A 9121-nucleotide genomic window follows, 5' to 3' on the forward strand; every position below is an offset into this window, starting at 1 on the left:
TTGAATCGTTTTAATGAAAATAATATTTGAATAGTACTTTTATAAACAACAAGGTTATGAGTTTAATACAATGCGAATTCCAACACCAACATTATTAATCTAAAGCAATCTTGCATCAATTATTTTGCATGTTGCATAGCCACGCCCGGGTCTGATGCTTTCTGATTAACTCTTGCTTAGCCTCACCTTCCCACTTCAAGCTAAAAATCAGAAATATGCTTTTAATGATTTGGCTAATTCGCTTGAAGCCTGATTTTGTGGCTAAGCGCATATGTCTTCGAGACACTTCCTTTAACTTTAAAATTTGCTCCCAATTAACTTTCTCTAACACGACCAATTTTTATATTTTTGTTTCTACAAAATTTAAACAAAACTAAACTAAAACTTAAATGTTCACAAATCTACACTAATCGAGTTGAATATCTTACTCTAAAAATATGGCTGAAAGTAAGATAATTTTCTCAAAGTTTCATGTAACAAATAAGTATTTAATTAGACAATTATAACGAATCATTTTAAACATGAAGATATGTGCTGCTGCAGAAAACACAGATGGCTAGAAGTCGCATAATGTTAATTCTATTTCCTTAGATTGTGTTGCAATCTTAATTTGTGGCAATTCATAGCAACTTTATTTTTGTTGCAGCTGTTTGAAAATATCGGGAATGAAATAAAAATAATAATTAAACTTTACGGAAATCTTTGAGGATCAACCACTATTTTGAACAATAAAATTGGTTAATCCATAACGTTAGCAAACAGAAGAGAAGGGATAACATCATGGTATATGATGTTTTGTATCGGTAAATACATTTCTAATTTAAAATATGTTTTTTATATAGATAACCACCCATCATCCTAGTTTTAGGATAACTAATGAACCAACATTGGATGTTGTAATCGATATATGTAATAACGTTAAATGCATTTGAATGGAACATCGTACTATTTTGAAGGTTACTATTTTATTTTGTGTTTGTAGTGCCAAACGTTGTATTTCATGTTGCTATAAATAGTCCCTTGAGGAGGAAAATGGAGGTCAGAAAATATATAGTATTTTGTTCATGGTAGCGTGACAACATTGGCAGACAGAAGAAATGGAAGGATAACATTCAATGGTCTATTAATGTTTGCAGCTACAGTTTATGAATAATTTCATTTTAGTTAATTCCAATTAAGGTTTTTAATTAACTGATATTTCTATATAACGAGTATTCACAATTTATTTGTACTAGATTTCTAGTGCTAAAACATCTAGTTGTAGTGCCACAGACAACATTATTCCCTCCTATGATTGCTAAAAATGAAAAGAAAACAACCACTAAGCAAACTTCCTAAATTCTACCCTAGAAAAAAAAAATGAAGAAAACCCCTAATTAATTTCCATCTAAACATTAGTAGGAACAAGTCGGAACCATTGGTTTAGGGGATCATCCAAACATGAAGGATCATCATCTCCTATGCAGATGCATTTTGTGGTGACTATCTTGGTAGAATTGGAATCCTTTTCCAGGCACAAAACCTCTCCATCCTTGCCAAAACTGGCCAAGTGAAGACCACTCATTGAAACAGCTTTCCAAGAACTTTGTGCAGACAAACAATCTTCCGAGAGAGATGGAGGAAGCCCTTCACCATTTGCCTTCAAACACATACCAGAGTTCATCAACCTAATCGGAGACCCATTTCCTTCGAAACTCCACAAGCTGTTACTCTTACAATCACCCATCACAACCTCCTTATCATCACTCACATGTGCACAGTAACCAGTTGATGGATGGAACAGTATATGAGACTCTGAGGCCTTTGAATTTGGATCTGCATAACAAAGTAAAACGTAGTCAGAATCAAACATTGTTTTTTGTGCAAACATAAGATCTGTTGTTGGATATACCTTGAATCATCCTTTGCAGAAGCTGAATCTTTTGAGTGAAATTTGGGTCTCTATAATCCTTCCAATCTGAGTCCATCACCCCATATGTTTCTCCAGGTCCAACATTTCCCTGTCTGAAGTAATAGCTTCCTTGGAAAGCCCACAAGCTCCATTCCAAGTCCACGGAGGTAAAATACGCCACAATGCACGGCCAATATCTCTCGTCCGCGAAATTCCCACCTTCCATGTTGTACCCAAATTCACTCACAAACAAAGGTGCTGGATTCTTCCCACTCAGAAGAAAACCTGATTGCTGGATGAACCATTGGATGGTGGCGTTGCACACCCAATTGGTCGGTTGCACGTGCCACCTCCCTGTGTCGCCGGAGAAGGAATACACATGCGACTCGTACACAATTTTGTTATCGATGTTCAAATCAAGAGGCCTTGTCTTCAAGTAGCTAAGGTCGTTGTCAAAGCTTAACCCCGAAACAACGATTAGTAAATCCGGGTTAATCTCGTGAATCGTCTTCACTCCTTCGCTCACGTACTTGTACCAAACATTCCAGTTTTGACGTGAACCCCTTAGCTCGTTTCGCAGGTCCATGGCGAACACCTACATAGCACCATCATCAATGTGTAAAAATCACAACTTTATGATAAAAATGTTGGAGTGAACAAGTTACTTACATTGGGTTTTCCCTTGAAGTGGCGTGCAACAAAGGCCAACCCTTGAATCCATTCGGAAGTGTTGAAGTGCCTGTCTCCGAAGAATCCATTCTGATCGTTGTTGCCACAGCACCAGTCTGGTAAACTGAGATGGTTATCGATGAGCACCATGAGTCCATGTTCCCCTAGAGCATCAACGACTGCTTCATAGGCCTGAAGATGGGTCATGTTGAGCACGGAAGGGTTGTGTTTCTCAATCGCTGTCACCATTTCTGGGATGTCATGAGAGTGGAAAATGTCACGGACGGTGTTATTGGCATGGCGAGTGAACATGTATGTGGCATAAGACAAACGAACACAGTTGAATCCTGCTTTGGCCACATTAGCTGCAATCACATTCATGGGTAATTTGTCGAGACCCTCGGCAAGCATGGGTTGAGTATGAGCCACCCAGTGTGAACAGTGCAGCTTCACTCGCTCTCCCGTTGCATCATCTATGATCCATCTCTTCTGAACTGAGAGAGGCATAGATTTGCAGCATGACGTGAATATGGCCAAGAAGCACACTAAGAGAACACACCATTTCATCTTCCTCATTTCTTCAACTCATAATGCATGCTTATATCTAAACTTTGCATCTCTTTATATAATGGTCCTAATATTCATTATTATATTTATTTTTAATTTTGTAATAGTTGTCCATGCATAACTGAATGATCTAACTAACTAGTTAAATTGGAACTCAATAGATAGAGTTTATAATTCTGTATATTTCTTTTTATATTTTATATATAAACTAAACTTTAACAAACTTTCGATTTTATAATTGTGGTTTCATCCTGTTGGGTTTATATTATTGAGGATAGTATATATTGTTGAATTTTTTTTTTTACAAATTTAAATTAAATATAGGAGAGCGTTAAAAGTTGGCAAGAAACTATTAAAAAATATGATTCATTTTTTTTGGAACTTCGTTCAAAAATTATTGGAAATTTATTATTTTAATAAAAAAAATCATACAGTTTTCTCAATTTTCCTATCCTGTGTGTCATAGAAATTTCATCCCACTACATTATTTTAAATCTTTATATTATTAAGAATATTGTAATACACTACTAAAGAAATATATATATATATATATATATATATATATATATATATATATATATATATATATATATATATATTTCTTAATCTTAAATTTTTTTATTTAAATATTTTTAATAAAATTATCATAAACTATAAATATTGTTAATCATATTATTAATACATTTACAAAAATATAAAAACCTAATTTTTATGAGATGATTTTACATCATATTTAAATAAAGAAAATACGAAATAAATATACATTATATTTACTCAATTAATAATTATTTAAATCTTATAATTATTTTTGTTTCCGTCTTTGCACCTTAATACTTCAATTGAATTTTGCAATTGTTAATGAGTAAATAAAAAGGGTGTAAAAAGTGTTTTGTATATAATACTTTCACTCTTGAATATTAGATGTCAATAAACTTAAAACGAGAGACATAAAGTTAGTTAGATTTTTTTATTGGGAAGTTAACTTTACTAAGAAATAGTGTTTTTCCTAGATCATACTATTGTTTCTCTATTTGGAAATATAGACTTATAGCTTTGCATCTCTTTATATAGTATTCCTAATTTTTTTATCATATTTACTGTAATGTATGGTCGGTCGATGAGTCTAGTCGGTCGTAAACTGCCGCAAAAACGATATTATTTCAAAGAAGACGCGCTTAGCAGCCACCTAGATATCGAGCAAAACCCCAACGTTCCAGCAGTTCTTAATGTTCTAATTCTCACACTCCTTTTTGTTTGAACCTTTATAGTTCATTTAAGTCAACCTCTTTCAAAGAAGTGAATCAAATTGACTGTTGAAAAAAAAAAGGCTATGTTGGCTGAATTATAAGCTCTATAGAGGATCCACACTTGGTCAATGGTTAGTCTTCCTCCACGAAAGAAAGTTGTGCGGTGTGTAAATGGGTGTGCCGAACCAAATTCCAATCAAATGACTCTATAGGAAAGATAGAAAGCAAGATTGGTTGCCAGAGTGTTTCATACAAATAGAGGGGTAGTAGGGATGACAAATGGACTTGTTCTTGTAGATATTGTTCGAACACATTTCTGTTTTGACGAAGAATCCTCGTATTAACTTGGTATGAGTATAGGTATGAAGAATAAAGTCTTGGAAACATATGATAAAATAGGGTATCTCTCACCCAATTATCTTCTCAAAATTTGACTTTATTCCCTACCCCTACTCTCCAACCTACACGGTTGTCCAATCAGTTATCTTACACCCTTCCCTGCATATGCTATATATGTCTCTCCATCATCAGGCTCCGATCTTGTCCACACTACTGACTTGTAAGTTCCTCCATGAGTCATGCTTAGATTCCAACACTTCCTTCCATAATCCCTCTTTTTCCACTCTTAGTCTTCATTTGAATTTTGCCAACAAAGCTTTATTAAAGTTTGTAATGTCTCTTATACCCAACCATCCTTCATCCTTTGGTTTACACAAATATTCCCACTTAATCTAGACTATCTTCCTCTCCTCAAAAGTCCAATCCCAAAAGAACTTTCTTTATATTTCAGTTATCTTTTTACATGTGCTCTTTGGCGCTTTAAAGAAAAAGAGGTAGAATAAAGATAAGGAGGATATGACCGACTTAATTAAACAAATGCGACCCACAAAAGATAGTAATTTTCCTTTCCACTTTGATAGCTTATTCACAATTTTTCCTACTACATCTTGCAAAAAAAGCTTTTTTCTTAGATTTTCTCCTATTGGCATACCATTTAAATGAGATTTTCTTATAACTACAATTCAATAGTCGAGAGAATTGTTCCATTTCTTCCCTCTCTTTCCCCATCTCGCCAATTCTAGTTTTGCAAGTTTACCCTAGTTTTGACACCCTCCTCAAAACATCTCAAAACAATTTTAATGACCATGATGTTTTCCAAGCTAGCTTCACATGGGAATAATGTGTTGTCAACAAATTATAGTAAATTTATCATGATTCTTTTGCTCCCAACCCTGACACTTTTGTATACGTTTTTAGTATAACTTGTTTTACCATTCTTGCCGGCCCCTCCACTATAATTAGAAATAGGAAAGAAGGTATTGGATCCCTATGTTTTGAAGATTTTTTTGGTTAAAATTATTTAGTAGGACAGTCATTCACCAATACCAATATTGTAGTTGATTCCATACAAGTGTTTATCCATCCAATCCATTTGCTAGATAAGCCTAATCTACCCATCATATCAGTAGCAACTCACATATAGATTTAAAATGACGAAAAAATTATTTTGACAATCCACTCTCGTTAACTTATCATGAACATGCTCCTCAAAAAATGTAATTAGGTGCAAAAAATATAAAACATAATTAAAAATAAAATAAAATGCAAATTAACTTGCTATGATCTCCGTATGAGAACCACTTGTTTTTATGTCCCAAAGGGTATATTGGGAGATAAAATACATATATCCAAATGACCTAAGGAGGCAAAATCAAAAGAAAAACTATATATGTTGTGTACTTTTTTTAGATTGAAAAGAGTCTGAACATTCTACATCATATTAACATCCAAGAAGATGGAATTGCATAGCTTTCATCATCATTGTTTCTTCGCTGAGAATGCAGACATAGCTTTGCATCTCTTTATATAATAGTCCTAATCTTGAATTATATTTTTAGTATTATAACATTATTGCTAATACATGCACGAGGAATGATCTAGTTAACTCTTTGAATTAGTGAATAAACAAAGTTGATACATTTTCTTTTTAAACTTCTTGTTTGTCCTGAATTTAATATAATATTTCACTTTATATTTTATATTTTAATTGAGCATCTTTATTTTCCCGCTTCTTATTAGAAAAACGATGTTAAATGAGTATAGTTGATACTTCTGCTCCTTAAATAATATCAAACTATCAAGAAACATAAGTATGGTCAAAGTTATAATCATTTTACTTTAATCACCATTTCCAATGCAAAATAAAACCCTTGGTAATTCTAGACTCCATTCCAATGCAAAATAAATCTCTTGTTAATTCTAGACTTCACTTTTGGATAAAAGTGTTAGTTAATATGGAGCTATTAATAATCTAAACTAAAAAGTTATAACTACAATATAATTATCTGTTATAATAACGAGTCTATTATTACTTTTAACTTTTACTTTTCTTTCTAATAAAATTATTATCTTAACCTATTATTAGTATATCATTAATTTAAAATATATTATAAAATATTCATTTATTTTTAAGTTATATAAAGTAAATTTTTAATTAAGTCTATTTCTTATTTTGGATGGTGTGATTAATAATTTTATCATTTTGTTTCTTCAACTGACAAAGCAGACTTACATATAAGCTTTACATCTCTTTATATAATAATCCTCATCTTGAATTATATCTTTAATATTATAACATTACTATTAATACACGCATAGCGAATGATCTAAACTGTTTCAATTGAATAAATAAAGTCGATACATTTTGTCTTCAAATTTGGTATGTATCCTGAAATTAATATAATATTTTTCTTTATATTTTATATTTTAACGGAGCAGCGTATTCAACATTAGTTTCTATTTCAGTTAAATAAAAAGAAAACCATTAAAACATTACTTACAATAGGATAACAATGTAGGCTTGAATTGGCAACGTCACTGCAAATTCGTAAGCGAACTAAGGTATTAAGTTTGTTGGTCCACAAGAATTCGGTTTTATGTGGGTCAGAGGTAGGATGGGACTAGGAATGGCAACGGGGCGGGGCGGGGACGGGTTTCGCTATCCCATACCCATCCCCGCATAAAAAATTCATCCCCATCCCCATACCCAAACCCAACGGGTATCAAACTTTTTTTCCATCCCCAACCCCATCGGGTAACGGGTATAATCTCGTACCCATACCCGTACCCGTGTTCTAACTACTTTAATATTAATTTTTATAAAAGAAAAAAAATTACGGTAAAGAAAACATAATATTATGAAATATTAATATTATGAGGATTTTCTTCGATGCCAAATACCTTAAAATAAATTATAATTGTTTACATTTTATATTAGAATACCAAATAAAATTTCATGTGAACCAAAACATTTATTAAATTTGCAAACTACAACATTGATGAACTTAGTTGATAAAATTAAAAAATATTTCAAAAAAATATAAAAGGAAAACAAATATTCAAATTAAAATATATTTTAAATGTTTGTTTACTTCAATTTTTTAAATTCTAATGAATCTCTTTTTTATACACTAATAAAAGTTATAATATATCACTTGATCAAAATGACACAAAGAACAAATAATAAACATAATAATAAAAGGAAAACAAATATTCAAATTAAAATATATTTTAAATGTTTGTTTACTTCAATTTTTTAAATTATAATGAATCTCTTTTTTATACACTAATAAAATTTATAATACATCACTTGATCAAAATGACACAAAGAACAAATAATAAACATAATAATAAAATTTTGACATAAATTTTGTATCTTTTGAACTTCAATATATGTTGGATAGTGACAAAAAAATATTCATAGCAATTACATTAAATTTTTATATTGTAGTAAATAAAAGTTATTTATACAATTAAAGTGAAAAAAATTACAGTATGATTAATAGTGAGTTATAAAATAACAAATAATTAGATAGAATATATCGAAATATTATTCTACATGATGAAAATAAACAATAAATAAAAATATTAAAAAACTAACAAATGTGTGTTTTAGAAATAATTTGAGAGATTATCGAAAGAAATCGTACAAAGGAAATCAAATGTATAATTAAGGTATGATAAGATGAAAAATACCTTAGAGAACTAATTATTAAATTATGTTTGAAGTGGTTAAAATTAAATAGAAATATCATTAGTGACCAAAAAATTTGTCATTAAATTACAAATAAATTAGTAATTAAATTGGTCACTAAATTAAGTACCGATTCGATCATTGAATCGGTCACTAATTTAGTCATTGATTCAGACAATAAATCAACTACTACCACCAATGACGAAAAATCAGTCACCATTTCATGTTTTTCTTGTAGTGAATTATCATATATTATTCCTAAATATCATTATATATATATATATATATATATATATATATATATATATATATATAATTTTAACCACTTCAAACAGAATTTAAAGTGAAAAAATTACATTATGATTAATAATGAGTTATAAAACAAAAAATAATTAGATAGAATATATCGAAATATTATTCTACATGATGAAAATAAAAACAATAAATAAAAATATTAAAAAACTAACAAATGTGTGTTTTAGAAATAATTTGAGAGACTATCGAAAAAAAACAAATCAAATGCATAACTAAGGTATGATAAGACGAAAAATATCTTAGAGAATTAAGAAAACTTTTCAAATATCAACATATATACTTAATGGTTGAAAAATAACGAAAATTATTTTAATGAAAAAAAAGAGTTCTTCAAATTAAACAAAAATTAATAATAATAATAAGTAAATAATTTTTTTTATATTACCCTAAATTGAGAGT

General features: G+C 30.4%; 1 pseudogene; it reads right to left on the bottom strand.

Moving 5' to 3' along the window:
• Positions 1 to 1288: 1288 nt before the first annotated feature.
• On the bottom strand, positions 1289 to 3136 carry LOC114179018 (glycosyl hydrolase 5 family protein pseudogene; annotated as a pseudogene).
• Between the last annotated feature and the right edge of the window lie 5985 nt (positions 3137 to 9121).

Source organism: Vigna unguiculata, chromosome 3, assembly GCF_037176805.1.
Source record: "Vigna unguiculata cultivar grain cowpea cultivar isolate G323 ecotype 2 chromosome 3, ASM3717680v1, whole genome shotgun sequence".
In the NCBI taxonomy this organism is placed as follows: Eukaryota; Viridiplantae; Streptophyta; class Magnoliopsida; order Fabales; family Fabaceae; genus Vigna; species Vigna unguiculata.